Source organism: Podarcis filfolensis (genome assembly GCF_964270895.1).
Source record: "Podarcis filfolensis genome assembly, chromosome: Z".
Taxonomy (NCBI): domain Eukaryota; kingdom Metazoa; phylum Chordata; class Lepidosauria; order Squamata; family Lacertidae; genus Podarcis; species Podarcis filfolensis.
This window is the reverse complement of record NC_139617.1, coordinates 43920708-43943517: the sequence shown is the minus strand read 5'-3', so window position 1 is coordinate 43943517 and position 22810 is coordinate 43920708. Positions and strand designations below refer to the sequence as shown.

General features: G+C 42.1%; 2 long non-coding RNA genes across 4 annotated transcripts; one reads left to right on the top strand and one right to left on the bottom strand.

The window, feature by feature from the left end:
* Positions 1-315: 315 nt before the first annotated feature.
* On the bottom strand, positions 316-5472 carry LOC310754957. Its single transcript, XR_014544107.1, has 2 exons — positions 5360-5472; positions 316-826 (listed from the first exon to the last, which is right to left on the bottom strand). It is a non-coding gene; the product is annotated as an uncharacterized lncRNA (long non-coding RNA).
* A 2783-nt stretch (positions 5473-8255) lies between these two features.
* LOC310754938 lies at positions 8256-19805 on the top strand. 3 transcript variants are annotated; one of them, XR_014544084.1, is made up of 4 exons: positions 8256-9520; positions 13873-16960; positions 18483-18584; positions 19428-19805. It is a non-coding gene; the product is annotated as an uncharacterized lncRNA (long non-coding RNA). The 3 variants fall into 3 exon arrangements; XR_014544085.1 differs by lacking the exon at positions 19428-19805 and having other exon boundaries at positions 8256-8705; positions 9407-9520; positions 18483-18850; XR_014544086.1 differs by lacking the exon at positions 19428-19805 and having other exon boundaries at positions 18483-18850.
* The last annotated feature ends 3005 nt before the right edge of the window (positions 19806-22810 follow it).

Sequence of the window (22810 nt, the reverse complement as noted above, 5' to 3'; positions counted from 1 at the left end):
TCTTAAAGGTAACAGTCATATTTTGCAATGTGGCAATACAGATTGAGAAACTAGTTGAGAGATCCACTGAAAAGTGTGAGATGAATGAACAATTAATGGGAAGCCACATAAACACCCCACAAGCAAATCAGGATGATGTCATGATTAATGTTCATTGCCGTAAAATTCTCCACGAATACAAATGAATGCTCTATAAAGACCAGATATAGAATAATCTATAATCAAAAAGTGCCTAACTCTGACTAGATTGTATTCTTATTCTGCGTGCTGACATGTATAAAGTAATATTAAGTTTTAATGTTTCAACAAATAAGCTGTGGCCTTTTTCCTTTTTATTTCCTAATTAAGACCCTAAATAATTTTGTTCCATTTAAACCTTTTGATATCTCCTTGTTCATTGTTTACTATTAACACCCTTAATTATTGCAAAACAAAATAGTATGCCAGTCACTTAGTCCAAGATGCTTGTAATTAATTTTCCATTATAATCAACCTTCATATAACCTACATAAACTCATCTGTAACTCTGTCTTCTTTTTTTACATGAGACATCTAATTATGTATTTATTTTAGGAAGATGTTAATTATGAATAGGTAAATGCTTCTGAATGTAAAAATAACTGTTCTTATTTATGTTATACTTTTCTGATGCTAACAATCCACAGACGATGAATGACGCATAAACATTGGGCTTGGTGAGCATGTTCTAGAAGTGTCCATTAGTAACCAGGAAATCACAGGTTCTTCTTCTCCATCTTTGTTGCCCTCTTCTGGAAACTTCCGGTTTGTTGAGTGTTGGGAAGAGTCTTGAAGCAGTGCAGGGGATCTACAGAGAGCAGAAGGGAGAACAGATATTGTAGAGGTCATGTGGGCTTTTTACACTGATGGCAGGAGGTGGAAGCCAATGGTGGAGCTTTAATTCATTTCACATTTAAAGGCAAAGCCTACCTAATCTGCACTTTCGGGGGGGGGGATACAGAGTTATCCTTCAAAATTCACATTTCTCCCTAGCTTCCTCGAAAAGATTCCAGGAACTGTGGTTTATTAAGGGTACTGAGAGCTGTTAGTAGACTTCCTATATAAGTTATATATAGGAGTTATATAATTCCCTCACAGTTATATAATTCCCAAAGCAGTTAGACATCAATCCCTCTTTCCAGGGGACTCTGGAAACCGTAGCTCTCTGTGAGGAATAAGGGTCTCCTAGCTGCTCCCAGCACCCATAACAAATGACAGCTCCCAGGATTCTTTCGGGGGAACTCATGACTGTTTAAAGTGACATGATACTTCTTTAAATGTATAGTGTGGATGGGACCTAATAAAGCAGAATGATGTATGAATGCCCCAGTATAAATCCACCTATAGTGTACTATTGTTGCATCAATGACATGTTGCAGAATACACTTGGGTTTTCTGCAACTCAAAAACACTGGTTTGAAGAGATAAATAGGTATGGACAAGATTTCAGTCCACATTACAGGGGCATGCAATTTATTATTTCTGGCTGACTTTCTGGGGAAATGATTTCTATTTATTACATATGTAGAGTGAGCAAAAACAATGCATAGAAGATTGTTGCATCTGAGTTCAGTATTTTTCTTGCACTATTAAAAGGGAGAAGGCAGGGGGAAGAGAAAACCAAATAAACTGCTTTGGAATTGTGATATTTGCTGATCTCTGATTTTCCAACAGTTGAAATTTACAAGAAATACTGACTGTGTTCTGATTTGTTTTTTCCTTGAAAAACAAAATGTGTTTTTAAGGAAAACTATAGAAGCAAGTCTTATGGGGAACACTTTTAATCCTGAGGTGGAATCTATTCCTTAGAACATAAGAGGTGTCCTGCTGGAGCAGGCCAAAGGCCCATCTGGTTCAACATCCTCTTCTCAGATTGGCTAACCAGATGCCCCAATGAGAAGCCCACAAACAAGGTTGGAGCACAACATTGCCATAATGTCTAATAACCATTGATACCTTTATCCTCAATGAATTTATCTAATTGATGTTAAAAGCTAGCCAGGCTGGTGATAATCAATACATCTTGTGGAAGTTTAACTAAACCACATAGTTTAACTAAATCATTTTAACTTCCCTTGTAGGCCTTGAAAACGAAGCTAAAACTCCCAAATATTTAGCCCAACCTAGAAATCTGGCAATCCTCACAATGGCCTTCTTCAATTTCCTAAAGGCAGCACAGAGTGGACAGGAGAAGAGAACACAGGAAACCTTTTTTCTGCAACTCTCCTATTCAGGGAACTAAATCTCTGGAGCTTCAGTTGCCTGGATATTAAAAGAGCCATCTGCACATCAGGCAATCCAGGTGGCAAATATGAGGCAGTGAGTCATTATTTTATCATTAGCACTGAGGGTAATGACACTGCCAGTATGACTCATTGATTTAAAGGTGATCAGTCAAGGAAAGAAGAAGGAGAGTGGACATGAGAAGTGTATAATGTGTGTCTCTGATGCAGAAATGCCCCAGTCCATAGATTTGTGGCCTGTGCTTCTCAGCTAGAAGAGGAAGGATATTTAGAGGTGTTGGCAACTTTCTGCTTCACTCTGCCATGCCTTTCAATATCTCACCTGGGGAAACTTGGGTTTCCATAGCTTCTGTCTCTCAGTATAGGCACAAGCATGGCTGTTTTCACCTAGCACTGAATGCTGAAAGCCTGCTCAAATTTCTTTTTTTTTTTTTTTTATAATATATTTATTAAAGTTTTCAAATAAAACATATATTAGATAAGCACTTATCATTGTCCATTTAACATCTCTCAATTGTTACATGGGACTCCCCCACACCTCCCGCATACACTTACATCATTATTAAATTAGTTTCAAACAAATTATCATTTAATTCATCTTAATTAATAATCTTAATTTGGTTTGACATATAATTCAACCTTAAATCTAATTTAATGGTAGACAATTGTCTGCACTGGCATCCAATTCAGCACTCAGCCAAATTACAATATTTTTGTAAATAAATCTTAAATTTCCTCCAGTCTTCTTCCATCCTTTCTTCTCCCTGGTCTCGAATTCTGCCGGTCATCTCGGCTAATTGCATATAGTCCATCAGTTGCATCTGCCATTCTTCCACAGTGGGTAGCTCCTGAGTTTTCCAATTCTTGGCAATTAATATTCTTGCTGCTGTTGTTGCGTACAAAAAGAATGTTCTGTCCTCTTTTAACACACTCTGGCCGACAATACCCAGGAGAAAGGCCTCTGATTTCTTAGTGAAGGTGTATTTAAACACCTTTTTTAATTCATTATATATCTTCTCCCAAAAGGCCTTCACTCTAGGGCAGGTCCACCAGAGGTGAAAAAATGTTCCTTCATTTTCCTTACATTTCCAACATTTGCTATCAGACGAATGGTATATTTTAGCCAGTTTAACAGGGGTCATGTACCATCTATACATCATTTTCATCACATTTTCCTTCAACGCATTACATGCAGTGAAGTTCAGCCCAGAGGTCCACAACCTTTCCCAATCTTCAAACATAATATTATACCCAATATCCTGCGCCCATTTTATCATTGTTGATTTTACCATTTCGTCATGTGTGTTCCATTTCAGCAGCAAGTTATACATTCTTGAAAGTACCTTAGTCTTAGGTTCTAACAGTTCAGTTTCTAACTTTGACTTTTCCACTTGGAATCCTAGCTTTTTGTCATTTTTAAACACTTCTTTAATCTGAGCATAGTGTAACCAGTCTCGCACTTTGTCTCTCATCTTTTCTAAACTCTGCAATTTCCAGTTGTCACCATCCTTTTCTATTATCTCCCAATATTTTGGCCAGTTGGCCTCCATATTGGCTCTTTTCCGAGCCTTAGCCTCCAGGGGTGACAGCCACCTCGGAGTTTTATTCTCCAGTAAGTCTTTATATTTTGTCCAGACATTAAAGACTGATTTTCTGACAATATGGTTCTTGAAGGCCTTATTTATCTTAGCTTTATCATACCATAAATATGCATGCCATCCAAACGCATTATTAAAACCTTCCAAATCCAAGACATCCGTATCTTCAAGAAGTAACCAATCTTTTAACCAGCAGAAAGCTGCAGCTTCATAATACAACTTTAAATCTGGCAGGGCAAAGCCCCCTCTTTCTTTCGCATCTGTTAATATTTTAAATTTGATTCTGGGCTTTTTGCCCTGCCAGACAAATTTAGAAATATCTTTCTGCCACTTCCGGAAGCACTCTGTCTTGTCTACAATCTGCAGTGTCTGAAACAAAAATAACATTTTTGGCAATACATTCATCTTGATGGCAGCTATTCGGCCTAACAAAGAAAGTTTTAGTCTTGACCAACTATCCAAGTCTCTCTTAATCTCTGACCAACATTTTTCATAATTATCTTTAAATAAACTCAGATTTTTTGCTGTTATGTTTACCCCTAGGTATTTAACTTTTTTAACCACATTTAGTTCTGTCTCTTTCTGAAGCTGTTCCAACTCAATATCTGTCACGTTTTTCCCCAAAACTTTAGTTTTTTGCTTATTTAACTTAAATCCTGCCACTCGACCAAAGTTTTGAATCAGTTGTAGTACTCTTTTCAAACTAGACTCCGGCTCCTGTAATGTCAGAACTAGGTCATCTGCAAAAGCTTTAAGTTTATATTGTTTCGCTCAAGCCTGCTCAAATTTCAACAACCTAGTTAGTCAAAGTTAGTTTATTTATGGATTGCAATTTCCACAAATACAGTTTCCACAAATCTGTGCTCAAAGCAGTTAACATAAAACTCAAACAGTCTAAACACAGCAGCCCAATCTTTGACATTTTTTTTTAGCAACTCCCATCAGCCCTGTTTCTGCAACTGGGAGACCTTCTCACAGCTCCTGAGGTGCCTAGGTCATCAGGGATCTCCTTACATCAGTAGTAGGCATATTTTACTGACTCATCATTGAGCTTCCAACTCAAACTCCTGCCTTTCTCAATTGACCTTCCATTCTCTCATTTCTTTTGCCCACCCTTCTGGAGCTTGCTGTCAGCTGCTGTGGTGCTCCAAACTGATGCTCAGCTCTGGGATTCCTGTCTCTCCTTGTTATGTACTGAAGTTCTCACCCTGGGCCAGCAGGGGGATGCTGTAGATAGTTATGCAAATGAAGGATCAAAAGTGACGTTCAGTGATTGGATAGTTTTAGAAAGTTGCAACAGTTATGTTGTTCTGGCGCTCTATATAAGCAGGCTGACTGAGCTCCTCAGTTCAGTTCTGTTCCAGCTTACAAATAAAGAGCTGCTTTGGAAGAATCACTGTGTCATCTGATATGTTCGCCCACAACTTAACACTCCTGCTTTCAGCCAGAGTGGCACATTACAGAGCATCCCCTAACAAGGGCTGCCATCCTGACACTCACCTTCTGACCCAGCTGTTTCCATAACCAGGTGACTTGCAAGGAGTGATTCCTCAGAGGCTGCCAGGATTCGGTTAACCCAAAGACGGAAAGAGATAAAATTGATGAACTATGCTGAAATGGCAAAACTTACAGGAAGAATTAGAAACCAGGAAGAGGCAAATTTATTAAAGAATGGGGAAAGTTTATAATTTATTTGAAAATTATTGCAAACAACTACATTCATTGGTAGGTTTGACAGAAAACTTGTAGTAAACATTTGAACTGTGCGTTGGCAGAGGATTTATAATAATAGAGTTACGGAAGAGATATAGAGAGAAAGTCCTTACATGAGGATCCAAGGGTGTGGGGGAGGAAGTCAAAGGTGATTTCATGTTTTTATTGTGTTTGTCTACTTTTCTTTTGCTTATTGTATGTAAAATTGAAAATGCAAAAATAAATTATAAAAAGGAGTGACTCTGCAGTGGCCAGCCACAACTACAACCACAAGTCCACATCCACTCTGCAAGTGTGAGCAGGAAGCAGAGGTTCCCATTTTTCAACACTGAGTTTTCCTCCATCTCTCCATCTTCACTTTCAGAAGGACCTGTCCTCTCAAGATCTCTACAAAGTCCTGTTTCTGTCCAAGGCCATGATGGTAGCTCTTCCATTCCCAGGAGAGACTTAGGCAGAGGGAAGTAAAACACCCTGAAAACACTTGAGGTGATTATGGGGACCACGGTTCCTGCGGTCGTCTTTGTGCCCCACTCCTGCCTCTGAAGAAGCAGGGTGTGTGTGAAGACGCAGGATCTTGAACTCTCCGCCTTAGAATTTCTATTTTAGAATGGACAACAGACTACAACAGGAGGTACGTGGACTGGAAATTTAAGAGGTCTGGACAGAATCTTGGACAGAGTGGACTGCGCATATAAGAAGAAAAGTAGAAAAATCTAGTGAAAGTGAACTTTGGGGCATTCATACATGCAGAAGGGAGGAAAGGAATTCATTTTAGAAATGATAATTGCTGATTTATTGTGGATTGATAATTTGTAGCGTAACCTGTGCTGATGGTTAAGGATAAATAAGTTTTTTAAATAAAAAAGCTATTGTAATATAAGGTGAATTGTAAGGAGTGGATGTGAACTAGAAACTCTTAGAAATTTCCATTCCACCCTTAGTTACAGACATGGAACTGTTGCGTGTCACATGTCTGTTTACATTCCAGCACAGTCTGCTGAGAACTTCCGTATTGTGTATAACTTTTGTTTTTTACTCTCTCTCTGAGGAGAAGAAAGGGAGACAACATGTTTTCTTTGTCCTGATTTATGCTTAATAAATCTTTAGCTGTTAGTATGTTTCCACAAGCCTCGGCGCCTCTTCTGTTTGTGCAGCATGCTCTGCTGATATATCGTGCTCAGGCTTTTGAAGCCTGAGTCGCTGATTTACATTGCACCAGAGATTGGGGTTCGTCATGGCTGGAAGGGCATGATCCAGCTGGGGGCTATCCAGCTGGTATCTCGACCCCTGAAGGATGCTGACAGAAACAACTAGGAAAATAAAGCAGCAACAAGAGGAAACTTTGGACACATCAAGAATGGAGTGCAGCAAACCATTTTTTGGAGAAATTGTGTTGTTGTTGTTTAGTCGTTTAGTCGTGTCCGACTCTTCGTGACCCCATGGACCAGAGCATGCCAGGCACTCCTGTCTTCCACTGCCTCCCGCAGTTTGGTCAGATTCATGTTCGTAGCTTCGAGAACACTGTCCAACCATCTCGTCCTCTGTCGTCCCCTTCTCCTTGTGCCCTCCATCTTTCCCAGCAACAGGGTCTTTTCCAGGGAGTCTTCTCATGAGGTGGCCAAAGTATTCCTGCTCCAGGTGGATCGCGTTTGGTCAAAACTCTCCACTATGACCTGTCCATCTTGGGTGGCCCTGCACGGCATAGCTCATAGCTTCTCTGAGTTATTCAAGCCCCTTCGCCACGGCAAGGCAGTGATCCATGAAGGGGGAAATTGTATTAAATTGTTCCTAATTTGTGGCTGATTTGGTAAAATTTGAAAAATTAATAAAAACGATTTGACAAAAACAAAGTACATGTGGGGGAATACATCTTTGTTACTCTTTCTCTCATCACAATTCTGCCCAAACTTACCTTCTTTTGTCTCATCCAGTGTTGCATCCTATCATGGGCCAGGAATTGGCTTTACCTGCTGAGCAACAGCCTGAAGGGGCAAAAGACAAAGTGACTCCACCTGCTACTGATCAGCCTTCTTGCTCCTAATGAGAACCAGCTGGCTCCAGCTTTCTTAAGCAGGGTTCCAGCCTCAGTCAGTTCCTGGAAACAACGTTCATCATTCCTGTCTTACTTCCCATGACCTTGGACTCTTGGCTTTCTTGACCCGTGGGCCATCTGACTATGTTAACTGGGATATTCCTGACCTTAGGACTTGACTGAACCTTGCATATTGACTCTGCCTGAACTGGACTCTGAGAAGCCTCCTAAAACTATTTCAAGTCAAAACAGAACCTGAACAGTATGTGCATGTCTACACTATTTTTAGATCTATGACTTCACCTAGCTCCTAACTGCTCCTAGCAGCGGGGGAGTATTTCCTTTTCTTCCATTCATCTCCCATGTAGCAGCGGTGGGCTTTCAGCTTTCCAACCAGGCCTCTGCCATTGCACAGATATGTTTGCGTGAAGGCCCTTCTGAGCTGCCCATACCACCTGCCTGAATCTAAGAGAACAAGGGAGGCCCATTTATTTGACTTGCACCATAACTAGGGGCAAGCCCCCAAACCAGTTAGACAGACGACTTGCCATAGTTTTTAGCTCTCCCGTGGGTGATGAACGCAGATGTTGTCAAACCAGCATCTGTTCAGGGCTGCCCCAAGTCGCACAGCAAGTGGAAGATGGTGTAGCAGAAATAAGAGAGGAGGAGAGAAAGACTGACAGAGGAGAGAAGGAAAAAGAGGGAGAAAAACAGGGAATTCAGAGAGAGGGAGAGAAGGGGTGGAAGAAAGAGGGAAAAGGCAATGTTTCTGTCCATTTTTGCCTCTGGCCCCAACCACAACTGGTATTCAACCCTCAACTGTTTAAGAGAAAGCAGGCAGTGACAAAACAAAAAAGCAAAAAAAAAGAGGTTCCTCACAGCCAATCTGTTTAAAAGGCATCAAACATTTATATTTTTTTAGGTGCCCCATTATTTGAATGGATGGTTTTGAAATTCCAAAAGCTTGCTCACCTACCCACCACCAACCCTTTTTGAGAATAGGAACAGCAGCAGCTACTCCAGCATGTGTATTTGCATCCTCCTTACGTGGAACTCCAGAGAAAGTAGAAAACTGACAAGCCCCAAATGATGAAAGCCATGGTAATAGCATTTGATTTGTTAATGATTTTTTTTAAAAGGAAATTGCCCTACAATACCTATGAGGAACTCAAATTTCCTACACAATGTGTGCTGTTCCAAATCTCTTTGTTCTTTTTTTTAAAAAAATACTCTGGGGGTGGGGAAAGGAATTGATATCTTAAGGTTCTTTTTAGCAAGCGAATGTAGCTGAAAGGTGACATTTAACACATGTTTGATTTGAAAATTGTTTGTAATCCTTGAACATCAAATGCTAGCAAGAAAGAGGGAGATGGAAAATAGGCAGCTGCATTTGCTGTTCAACATTGCCTTAGTAATCGCCCAGACATATGAGCTATTGCGAGCTGTATATAGGGTAAAGTGCAATTGCCCTTGCTGAGAGTGCAACATTACAGCTTCCAGCATTGCAAAGCCATTGTGAGGCAGCAGCTCCTGGCAGCATATTTCAGTGACAAAGCAGATGATTTGCAGCATACAGAAGATTTCCCAGGTTCAATACCTTCCTTGCATCTTTACACAAAGGGGCAGGGATGGGGCACCTCAGAACCAAGGGCAAAATGTGACCCACAGGACCTCTCTGTCTGGCCCTCAAAACCCTCCCCAAACCATACCTTTCACTGGCCCTGTTCCACACCTTCTTTGAAGTGGGTGTACAATACAGTCTACTGCACAAAGGTAAAATTTACGTTCTTTGTTTCACCCAGTTTTGCCTCTGGTCCCACTCAACACTGGCTATTGGAAGGTTTCCCAGCAGAGAATGTGGCCCTCAGGCTGAAAAGGATTCCCCGCTTTTCCATTACACCAAGCTGGTTCTAAAGGTTTGACAATAGCATGTGATAAAATCTAGCCACCATTTCTACTCCTTTGAGCACCCCTGAATCTTAAGATGCCCCTTCTCCACCTTACTGTCTTTGCTCCATCATTAATTCTCACACTTAGGAGCGGAAAGGGCTGCATAAGTTGTGACAACTGAATTGTGGCATATCCCAGCCCTGTAAGGTTAAGCATCTTGACGCAGAGCATGAAATAAAGAACAGCAAAGAGCAAAAAAATCAATAGTCCTGAGCAGAACTCATTTTCAATATGCGAAAGCAGTTTGTGATTAGCAAGGAGCTCAGCAAAAAAGCCATTATTTCCAGCCTCTGCTCTAAAACTTAAATGTCAGCCCATTGCACGAGGCAGCACAAAAACACTCTCACGAGAGAGAAATGGCAGGTAGACCTTAGAAAGCTGGCTATCTGAGGGGGTTGTCAACATTACATTTGTGGGTAACGGTCCACCTGCCAGTACCTCCTATGGCACAAGCAAAAGGTCTTATTATATAACCCCTCAAATATCAAAATTACTTGGGGTGGCATATCTACACCATTTTTGGTTCTTTCTAACCTTTTATATATGAGTAAAACAAAATGTGGAGTAAAACAAAATGACAGCCATTTTGTTTTACTCCACAATCCAGGGCAGTCATTTTGTATTATGGCACATGCAAGACAGCCAAATTGTGTTCTTGTTGTTCTTATTATTTGTTTGTTTTATAATTATGTATTGTTACGTATACAGTGGTACCTCAGGTTAAGAACGTAATTCGCTCTGGAGGTCTGTTCTTAACCTGAAACTGTTATTAACCTGAAGCACCACTTTGGCTAATGCTGCTGCTGCACCACTGCTGCACGATTCCTGTTCTCATCCTGAAGCAAAGTTCTTAACCAGAGGTAATATTTCTGGGTTAGTGGAGTCTGTAACCTGAAGCGTATCTAACCTGACGTACCACTGTAATTATGTTTTATAAAAACAACCTTAATATGAAGATCACAGGACAGTTTACGACATAAAAATACAAAATGAGACCAATAACTGCCCTCCCTCAAACACATTTAAAAGCCCATAAATTGTTTAGTGAGTCAAAGTCCTGATTACAGAGAAACCACTTTACGTGGCACCTAAAGATATGTAATAAAGGCACCAGGTGGGCCTCCTTGGGGAGAACATTTCATAAATGGGGAGTCACCACTGAAAAGACTCTGTTCTCATGTTGCCACACCTGGACCTCTTGTGGAGGGAGCACACAAAGAAGGGCCTGAGGTGCCACACCCATGGCAGTCATTTAGCATAGGGCTTGACGATCAGAAGGTTGGCGGTTCGAATCCCCGCGACAGGGTGAGCTCCTGTCGCTCGGTCACAGCTCCTGCCAACCTAACAGTTCGAAAGCACATCAAAGTGTAAGTAGATAAATAGGTACCGCTCCGGTGGGAAGGTAAACGGCTTTTCCATGTGCTGCTCTGGTTCGCCAGAAGTGGCTTAGTCATGCTGGCCACATGACCCAGAAGCTGTATGCCGGCTCCCTCGGCCAATAAAGCCAGATGAGCGCCACAACCCCAGAGTTGGTCACGACTGGACCTAATGGTCAGGGGTCCCTTTACCTTTACACATACCTTAGTAGTCATTTTGTGATTGGTGCCCATTGCACTTTCTCTTTTAAAAATAAATAAATAAATTTTTATTAAATTCTACATAATAAATTTAAACTCAAACAAATCATTCACCTCCTCATTTAGGATTCTTTAAATCCCTTGCCTTCCCTCCGCCCTTCCATGGTTACCATTATCAATCTTTCTTTTCATCTGCTTATCTTATTTTCTCTAACTTGTTAAAAGAACAGTAATCCATTTTTCCATAGTTTTTCAGACATTACAAGCGTTACTCGAATGCTGCCAAAGTTTTCAGTTGTTTACAGTGTTCTCTTTAGTACATTAGGAATTTTTCCCATTCCTTCTTAAAATTCTTCTCTTCCTGGTTTCTGATTTTCCCAGTCAATTTCACCATTTCGGCATAGTCCATCACCTTCATCAGCCATTCCTCTCTGGTTGGAACTTTGTCTTCTTTCCATCTCTGGGCCAGTAGTATCCTCACTGCTGTCATCGCGTACATGAATAGTCATTTCTGCTCCCTCAGAATCTCTGTACCTAAAATGCCTAACAAAAAAAGCCTCTGGTTTTTTCACAAATGTTATTTTAAACATTTTCTTCAACTCATTGTAAATCATTTCCCAGAATGCTTAAGTATTCTGAAGAACGTGCCTTCCTTCTCCCTACATTTCTAGCAAACATTGCAAGCAGTTCTATACATTTTAGCTAATTTTACAGCTGTTCAATACCACTGTGATACATCATTGTCATGTAGTTTTCCTTCAACGCACAGCACGCTGTAAATTTTAAGTCTTCCCGCCATAATTTTCCCCAAGATGAAAATTGGATATTGTGCCCAATATCTTGTGCCCATTTTATCATTAACGATTTAACTTCTTCATCCTTAGTATGCCACTCTAGCAACAATTTATACATTTTAGAAAGTGACTTCACATTATTTTCCAATAATTCCTTTTCAAACCTTGAAATTTCTGTTCTAAATCCATTTTTCTCGTCTATTTTAAACACATCATTTACTTGATGGTATTGCAACCAGTCTGTAACTAACTGTCATAGCTTCAGAACTTTTCGATTCCAATTGTTGTTGTACTTCTGTGAGCAACTCTTTGTAAGTTGCCCACTTACAAAGAGCATGGCACTTTCTCAACATGCCTAATTTACCTGAAGTCCCACATAGCTTGGTGACTCCTATCTTAAATGAGTGAGCTGTGCTCTGTACTTGGAAGTTCAGGAATACATACACACACACACACAGCCAAATCAAGTTCAACAACTATCATGTGAATAGATAAATATATGAATATAACTACCTAAGAAATTGTTTAATCCTTCCTTTCCTTTATAAAGATCATTTTTAAAGTCAACAAACCCCAGACACATCGCTTAATTTGCTGTTCTTCCCAGACTGAAATATATCTTTAATTTTGCATCACTCCTAACAACATACATAGTGTGGATTGAACATACATAGAATTGAACACTAATCAAGAAAAAAGACAGTATCGGACAGTATCGGAGAAAACAGCAAACTACAATTAAGATTACTACCTTAAAATCAATAAAATATCAAGATGAAAACAAACACACATACCTATATGTATTTATGTGTGAGTATACGTGCGCGCGCGCACACACACAAACACACACACACATATGTATATGTATGTATGTATATTGCAAACCATGACCTTTGGAACATAGAAAGTTGCCTTATACACCAGCCCACTGGTCCACCTAGCTCTGTACTGTCTACACTGACTGGTAGCAGCCCTCCAGGGCTTCAGACAGGAGACATTTCCAGCCCTGCCTGGAAATGCCAGGGATCACACCTGGGACCTTTTGCATGCAATGCAAGTGTTTCTGCCACTGGCAAAAGAAATGGCTAATTCACACAGCACATAATTAAACTATAGAATTTGCTCCCACATGAGGCAGTGATGTCCACCAACTAAAGGTAAAGGGGCCCCTGACCATTAGATCCAGTCGTGACCGACTCTGGGGTTGCAGCGCTCATCTCACTTTATTGGCCGAGGGAGCCGGCGTACAGCTGGCCACAGGTCATGTGGCCAGCATGACTAAGCCACTTCTGGCGAACCAGAGCAGCACATGGAAATGCCGTTTACCTTCCCGCCGGAGCGGTACCTATTTATCTACTTGCACTTTGATGTGCTTTCGAACTGTTAGGTTGGCAGCAGCAGGGACCGAGCAACGGGAGCTCACCCCGTTGCGGGGATTCGAACCACCGACCTTCAGATCGGCAAGTCCTAGGCTCTGTGGTTTAACCCACAGCGCCACCCGCGTCCCACCAATTAGGGTGCCTTCAAAACAGGATTAGACAAATGGATGGAGGATATGGTTATTGGTGGCTACTAGCTAGGATGGCTATGCTCTACCTCAATGGTTAGAGGATGTTTGCTTCTGAATAGCAGTTTCTGGAAGCCACAGGAGGGGAGAGTGCTGTTGTGCTGAGGTCCTGCTTTTGGGTTTCCTGTAGGCAACTGGATGCTGGACAGGGTGGGCCATTGGCTTGATCCAGCAGGTGCTTCTTCTATTCCTTGTCACCCCAGGAGTCCTGAGATCAATTTGTGAGCCTCTTGTTCTGCTGCCATGACAACTACAGCACATAAAATTAGCTGTCTCTTCACTAGGAAGAAACCCCCAGCCCAAAAAACCCCCAGTATATCCTCTTGAAGCCTTTTGCACTGATTGCTCTCTCTCTCTCCCCTTCCTTTTTTCCCTCAAAGCTGGCACATTCCTGAGCCTCTCTGAAACAGTCACTCCAAGCATCCCTGATTGAATGCTGAGTTCTTGACATCTACGAAGAGAATTCACAGTGAGGGGGACACAAGGCTTCTCCTGGACTCTGAATCAACAGGAAATTCTCTGAGACTGGTGTTGTGTTTAGAGCCACCTGGAGTGGACAACTTTTGCCCATGCTGAAATGGTCCCACCTGAAGGGAGAACTGGAAACAAGAGAAGAAACATTGGGGAAGCTCAGGTCCAGGGGCCAGATGCAGACCGTCCAGTCTTCTCCAGCTGGCTCTAGAACTCTCCCCAGGCCAAATCTCTTGCCAGACCTGACTTCTACCCTCCTTGAGTGCTTTTGCCTGGCTGGGATGTGCCCTTGAGCTCTGATCATGCTTCTTGCCTCGCTGTAGGAAGCAAGTGTGTCTAGAAACCAGCCTGCTGTACAAAAGTGAAATCTACATCTGTCTCTTCACATACTTTAGATTCTGTTCCTACCCACCACTGGCCTGTGGCCTCCTGGAAAGTTTCACAGAAGGGAATATGGCCCTCGGGCTATATTTTCCCCACCCTGGGTTAGACTAATCCAAGTTTGTTTTCAAAGGACTGATATGCTTTTGAAGGATGAATCATGAAGATTTGGTGCTTCACTTTACAGTTAAATGGCATGGGGCCAGGTTGTTTGTGTGGGAATTAAACTTTAGTTCCCATTTACAGAGTTATGCAGAAGAGAGCCTGGGTTGTTTGACCCTTTAATTAGTTCCCTTTTACCTCCTATAAAAACTACGCAAGACATTCTCTGTTTAAAGTTTAAATAAGATATAACTTTTACTCAGTGTACTTGCACTTGTTAGATTAAATATACAAGACAGATGTTATTTACATTGTTGATACATCTTACATAAGCTTGTCTCTAAGACAAATAGTGTTGCAGGCTGACTAACTGAGGCAGACAGCAGCACAACAGAAAATACCTGCTGCTCTCACACAAAAGACTGTTAATAACTGCCACTGCTATACCAACGGACATAACTGCCTCAGAGTTCTATTTGCCCTTGCAAGCATTAACCCTTTACCTAACATTTTGAATGCTTTCATCCCACAGTTCAGGGGAATGACTTCAACCATATGTTCCTGCCCAGTCCCTGAGATAAGTTATAGAGGCCTTGTGCATAGGCCCCCCTGGAAGATGAATCAGATTGGCAGGCACAAAAAAGCAGAGCCTGCTCAGTGGTAGCCTCACATAAATGGAACTCTCTTACAAATTATTTATCTATGGTGTCGTCAACACAGGCTTTTAAACAGGCCTTTAAAACACAGTTATTTTAGGTTGCTTTTTCTTGAAAGATTCATAGAGATGCTTGTCTGCAACTGTTTTAAGCTGTTTTACTTGATGCATAGCTGGCCTGTGAATGGCTTTAGACTGCCGATCCAAATGGTTGTTTTTTTTACAATGTATTTTGTGGAGTGGTTTGCCCTAAAAGGCAGCCTAGAAATACGGACATTAAAAAAAGGCCTCTGGAACAGGCTGCAGAGAGATATCGATATCTGTAGATGTAGATATACTTGATGAGAAAACATCAGAACAAACAGTTGAAAAGTTTTTGAGGATATCCAAAGTAGAATAAATTAGAGACCCAAAGGCAGAGGACATAAGCCACTTCAGATGGGTTTCAAGAAGGCAGATGGAAGATGAAGATCTAGTCTATATCCTGTAATGTATTCCTATAAAAAAATTGAAACTTTCCAACATACTGTACAATATAATAAAAAAACTAATCAAACTAAAGTAAAAAACAAAATAACAACAAAGAGAAAGAAAAGAGAAGAGAAGGGGGGTGAGGAGAGAATCCTGTAATATATCCTGTAACGAATTCCATGAGTGGACTCCAGGTTCCCCAAAAGCCAAAATGCTTTGCTTTCCCTTTGCCCAATTTTATATTCTACACTTATGTTTTCTTCAAGTGCAATATGCAAAAATCTGTGGAACCATTGTTCAAAAGTTAAGCTGACCACCAACTTTCAGGTTTTTGCAATTTCTAACCAAGCAGCTACTAACATGAAGGAAATCAATGTTTTATGCATTAATTTATCATTGCACTCCTCCCATACATTAAGTACAGTTGTACCTCGGAAGTCAAACAGAATCCATTATGGAAGTCTGTTCTACTTCCGAAATGTTTGACTTCCAAAGCACGGCTTCTGGTTGGCTGTGAAAGCCCAGCCAGATGTTCAGCTTCCAAAAGAACATTCAAAAACCAGAACACACACTCCCAGTTTCTATCATTCTGGAGCTGAAACATTCGACTCCCAAGGTGTTTGGGAGCCGAGGTACGACTGTATTACTAATTGTGGAGTAAGAGGAACCATCAGGCTGCAGTTTGCAAACAAGGCTCCACAGAGCCAAAGGAAGTTTACATAGCTGGAAATCAACATGGTGTCCTCTAGATATTGGCCTCCAACTCCCATCAGCACTAGGCAGCATGGCCAGTCATCAGGCATGATGGAAGCTGTGGTCCATCAACATCAGGAAGGCACTATATTGGCTACCTTTGACATAGTCAAAAGTAAGCTATTGTGGGAAAGGCAAATCAAGAAGTAAACAAGACGAGGCACCTGATGAGATGAGGAATTCAGACTGCAGGAATGACTTGGGTTTATTGAACTTACATCTTGATTTGTTTTCACAAACTCTGTGGGGAAGTTAGCTGATGCCAGCTGATTATTGAGCATTCCTTCTGAGTTTATATGAAGTTGTGTCAAGTAATTGTTATCCTATATGTTCCAGCACATTTCTCTTTAATTTGTGTTTATCACAAGTCCAGTTTTGGGGAGTCAAGTTTGTTGTGCAACAGCAACGGATAAACTTTAAATGTGTAGCCTGAATTCGCCAGTATGTGGCCAAATCTCACTTGAAAAGAATGATGTTCTGGAAGTGTCCTTGGGTGTCAGTTTTATATTACACAGTGTGCCTCTGTTTGGACTGTAGGGTCAACCAACAAGCATTTGGACTTCAACATCAACCTAGAAGGTGCTCTTGATCCACAGAGCCAAATCTGCCTGGTTGGCTGAAGTATCAGAGCACTGGTATGTCTGACTGGTGCTTAGAATCCTTGTTTTGAGACATACACACCCCTTGGTGACTCACAACTAGTTTAAATATTTGTAAACACAGGTGCTCCACACAAAAGGCACATCAGTTGTCTGGGAAGTCAGTTAGCTGGGATCAAACATCAGCTGTAAACCCCAGAGCTGCCATCAGGACTTGACATAATAGAGCACTTACCAAGCATGGCTAGGGTGGTGGGGCATATCTGAGAGCCTGCTAAGTCAGCTGCTTCTCCTCCTGTTTGCTGTTGGAATCTGCTTCTTTACCCTACACTCTCTCTGCCCTAGAGGGGATGAGATGAGCAAGTGAGTAGTAAAGGCAGCAAGGGCAAATAGCAGCATACACCACCTGATAACTCCCCAGCTTTCTTCCTGACAAGCAAGCATTAACATAGCTGCCTTATACTTTGATGGATGTTTGGCCCACCTAGTTCAGTACTGTCTACTCTGATTGGCAGCAGCTCTTCAGGGTTTTGGATAGGAGCTTTTCAAAACATCACAGAAAGACCGGAAGCTGCCTTCTTCTATGTCAGGCCATTGGTCCATCTAGCTCAGTGTTGCCTACACCGACTGGCAGCAGCTCTCTGTGGTTTCAGATGGGGTCCATTCCCAGTCCTGCCTGCTGGTGCTGGGGATTGAACCTGGGGTCTTCTGTATGCAATGGTTTCCCATATGGAAAGGAGAATGGGGTCCACTAAAGGAGAGATCATCACGCTAAGGTTATCCTGAAATATAGGAAGTTGCCTTATAGAAGGTCAAACTATCTAGTTCAGTACTGTCTTCTCTGACTGGCAGTGGCTTTCTCAGTGATTGGCAGTGGGATCTCAGGCAAAGAAGGGATTAAAACAATCCATGTCATGATAGCAATAAGATAGCTCCAATACTACTCACTGGAGGAATATGAGTAAGAGGTGGCTGTTCCCTTCATGTCCTTATTTTGGGCTTCTCTGAGATTGACCATTATGGGAAACGGGATGCTGGACTACATAGTCCTTTGGTTTGATCCAGCAGGGCTCTTCCCATGTGCCTATGTCTTTCAAACATAAGAGCCCTGCTGGATCGGACCAAAGGCCCATCTAGTCCAGCATCCTGTTCTCACAACCAGGTATCTCAAAGGGAAGCAGGAAAATCCAGGAAGGGACAGCTCTTCTCACCTCTTTGTTCAGAACTTTTCCGTAATGTCTCTCCAAGAAGTGCAGATTACCTAAAACCCTCCAACTGGGTTGAAACTCAGTGTGTCTGTTAGTTAGACTATAATTACATTGGCTTTAATTCTGGTTCAGCCGTTAATATCTGGCCAGTGAAAGAGCTGGACACATTCTCCTGTTCTCCACCCATTCCACCACCCTCACCTCTGTAAATGTCGAATTATTTTACAGTTGATCATCTGCTGGATTCTCCGACCTTTAAAAGCTGAACACTCTGTGCCTGTTGAATTTTAATCAATTTATATATCTCTCTTTTCTCTTCCCCTCCCTCCCCCCTTGAATGGAAATGTCAGACTACTGGTATGGAATTACTCAGTGCCAGATAATGTGACAAAGTCTCCAGAGTTCAGTGTCTGAAGTCATTCAGGAGCAGGGTGCAGCTTGCATTAACAGAGGTAATTTGTGAGATGTGAAAATTAGATGGCTCATGGGAGAACAAGCATATATTTTTCATTAGGTTTCATTTTGAAAGTTCTGGGACCCCATTCTTATTTCATCCAGAGACCTCTGGCCTCATTAAAATCTTGTCAGGGGTTGGTAATGACTGGAAAGTAGCAATGGTGGAGGCCATCAAAGTGTGTGGGGTAACCAAGTTTGTTGAAGGAGCTTGGAGTGAAAGGCTGTGGTGTCCAGACAGTCAGATTTGAATGGACCACAATGGAAGGAGATTTGAATGGACCGCAATGGAAGGATGGCGAGCTATCAAGCATAGCAGGGATGCCACAACATCTGAAGGTCATCTTTAAAAACAAAACACCATACACACTCCCACTACAGCAATTGCTTAAAAAAGAGAGATTTTGACGCATTATATTGAATGATTTTTTAAGAAAAACAAAAGAGAGACAGATTACTCTGTTTACAAGGCAGCTTTCCTTCTGAAAATTTGCTTTATTTGCATCTATAAATAAAGATATGAAAAATGTATGCAAATGGCTTGTGCCCCCAAATTTGTCAAGACCAAGCAATGCTAAGGAAAAAACGGGGATTGATCAATTTTAGAGTACCTGCTTTGCATGCACAAGGTCCCAGGTTCATTCCCCAGCATCTGCAAGTAGGCCTGGATGAGAACAGTCTGAAACCCTGGATAGCTGCTGCCAGTCAGTGTCGGTATTACTGGGCTAGGTGAACCATTGACTCTGTATAAGGCAGTTCTCTATGTTCCTAACGCCCATGGCAAAAGGCATATTCATGAGTAGACATTAATTGTGTCAGCATTTCCCTTTTTCTCTTTGCAGAGTATTGAGGGTGCAAGGCTCAAAGATAATCTATTTTATCAGAGCCCAGAGAGGTCCACTCTTATTCAAGAAATGGCAAACCAATTATATCTGTTTAGCTGAAGTTCCTGGCTTTTGGTACAAGGTACAAGCATGTGCCATTTGTAGCAACAACAAAAGAAACTGTAGATAGACAGAGAAAAGCATCACAGTCATCATTTTCATTGTTTATTGTCCCATTTTCTATGGATTGTATTTATATACAACACCTAGAAATCTGAATACAGTAATTAAGCAGTATATAAATGACTTTTATATGCCTGTTGTCTTTGTCCATGGAGTTTTCTTGGCAGGGATACTGGAGTGGCTTGCCAGTTCCTGTTCCAGGTGGATCACGTTTGGTCAAAACTCTCAACTATGACCTGTCCATCTTGGGTGGCCCTGCATGGCATAGCTCATAGGTTCTCTGAGTTTGTGCAGAGCTTCTAGTTCCTCTGCAAACTGTTCAGCGGCTGGCACTGCCAGGCTGTCTTCTTGCCCTGGGAAGATGCATGGGTGTCATCCCAGGCAGGCAAAGAAGGGAGTCTGTTGTGTAGATAAGTGCATTGCATTGTTGTATGCAAACTCTGCGAGCGCCAACTTGTCAACCCAATCATCTTGTTGATACATGTAGCATCGCCGGTACTGTTGCAAGGTGGCATTTGTCCTTTCTGACTCTCCATTTGTCTGCGGGTGTCCAGCAGATGTGAGGCAAACTTCTACCTTCAGCAGTTGCATCAGTTTCCTCCAAAACTGGGAGGTAAATTGTGTTCCTCTATTAGAGATGACTCTCTGAGGCAATCCATGCAGTTTAAACACATGTTCCACGAAGAGCTGTGTCATCTCCTGCGCCGAGGGAAACTTCCTACAGGGCAGGAAATGTGCCATCTTTGAGAACAGATTTACCACTACCCATATCACTGTCTGTTACTGTGACTCTGGTAGGTCAGTGATAAAGTCCACAGCCCTTGGGGGGTATGGAGCAGTTGGAGCAGCCCTGCTGGTGCGTCGCAGAGCCCACCTTTATCTGCCTCTGGTTAAGGTGTTGAGCCATCTGCCAGTGTTCGAGATTCTTGTGATCAGTGCACACTTCCACTTGGTGTTGCACCCCCTTAGGAAGTGTCAGCATGTCCCCAGAGTGTCCCGGATAGCCAGCAATGCTTTTCCCCAAATGGTGTAATTCTGCTCTGGCAGATTCAGCTTGTGAGTGGAAGGCACATGGTCTCAGGTCCCCATTCTCACCTTCTTGCAACAGAACTGCCACTAGTACCCTGTTGGACACGTTGGTCTCCACTATCATAGGCCGGTGCAGGTTGGTATGAGCTAAGTACTCGTCTGAGACAAACATTGCCTTGAGTCTCTCGGATGCTCTCTGGGCCTCTTCTGTCCATTGGAATGGTCTCTTACCCCTTAATTCAGGAGGGGAGCAGTTAGTCCTGAGTATCTGGGTATAAACTTCCGGTAGTAGTTTGCGAAACCCAGGAATCGTTGCAAGTCTTTCTTGGTTCTGGGTTCCTGCCATTTCACCACTGCCTGTGCCTTGGCAGGGTCCATGTGTACTCCTTGGGGAGTGATGTGGTACCCCAAGAACTCCACCTCAGTCACATGGAACTGACACTTCTCTAACTTGGCATCTGCCTGCTAGCCTCTGTCTGAGAGAAATCTGATCCTGTCGTTTGCAAACTGTGGTCTTCTACTGGCTGCATTCCAAAGCTGGGAGCTAGTGTATTCATGACAGCCTCAGAAGACTGAATCAGAATTCAAAATGACCATAATAGACTGATGAACTGGGCCCAAGCTAACAAAATGAATTTCAACAGAAACAAATGTCAGGTTCTGCACTAAGCCAGATGCACAGGACACATGAAAAGGATCTGGGGGGTCTTGGTGGATTACAGACTCAACAGTGGATCACATGAGTCAACAGTGTGATAAAGCAGCGAAAGAAGCAATGCTATTCTAGGTTGCATCAACAGAATTATAGTGTCCAAATCAAAGGAGGTAATAGTATCACTCTATTTGCCCTGTTCAGACCACACCTGGAACACTGTGTCCAATTCTGGGCACCACAGTTCCAGGAGGAGGGCAACCAAGATGATCAAGGGTCTGGAAACCTAGCCTTTTGAGGAGCAGTTGAAGGAGGTGGGTATGTTTAGCTTGGAAAAGGGGAGACTGAGATGAGATTTGATAGCCATCTTCCAATATCTTAAGGGATGTCACACGGAAGAGGGTAGAAGCTTGTTTTCTCCTGCTCTGGACGGTAGAGCTCGAACCATTGGCTTCAAGTTACAAGAAAGGAGATTCCGACTAAACATTAAAAATAAAAAAACTGACAGTAATAACTGTTTGACAGTGGAACGGCCTCCCTCAAGAGGTTGTGGACTCTCCTTCCTTGGAGGTTTTTAAGCAGAGGTTGGATGGCCATCTGTCATGGATGCTTTAGCTGAGATTCCTGCATTGCAGGGGGTTAGACTAGATGTCTCTTGGGGTCCCTTCCAACTCTAAAATTCTATGATTCTGTGATTCCATGAAAACCTCTTGAACCAATGCCTAGAAGCATGGGACAAGTGGGAAACCGCCCAAACGTGTGCTTTCTAGGCACAAGACACGTGGATGAGCCCTGCATAAAGATTAGAGTTGAATGACAACTGAATGCAAAAATTCAGTTTGTTAAGCCTGCTGAACAGTGTTAAAAGACCCCTATTCCATACCCTCCAACATTCCTCAGTTTAACATAGGGACATTTCTCTCTCTCTCTCTCTCTCTCTCTCTCTCTCTCTCTCTCACACACACACACACACACACACAGCTGACTCTGCCTGATCCCCCACCAAAGAGCATTTCCTATCAGAATAAAGGTGAGTGGAAGAATGAGGAAATCCCAGCAAAAGAACAGTGGCAAGAAAAATTGATGAGCTATGAGGAGTTGGCTAAATTGACATGCAAACTGTGGGACAAGGACAACTGTGACTTTAAGGAAGAATGGGAACTTTTTACAAATTATCTAAAAGACAACAAAAGGAACTGGACTGCTTGGCAGGTTTTGAATAAACATACACAAATTTATTGGTTGATAACATGATAGATAGACAAGGCAAGGATATGTATAATTTTATAACATGCAGAGAATAATATGTGCAGAGAAATCAGAGAGAGGAGCTGAGAGAAGTCCCTGGTGGGGGGGAGGGAGGGATGGAAGGGGTGTGAGAAAAAGGGGGGGAAATAATGTATGTGGATATATGGTTTGATAATTTATTAGGTTGAAATTCTTAATAAAAATATTTTTAAAAAGAATAAAGGTGAGTGCCAGCACCACTACATCAATGGGACACAGCACATATGAGCTTCACCACCCTGAGAAAACC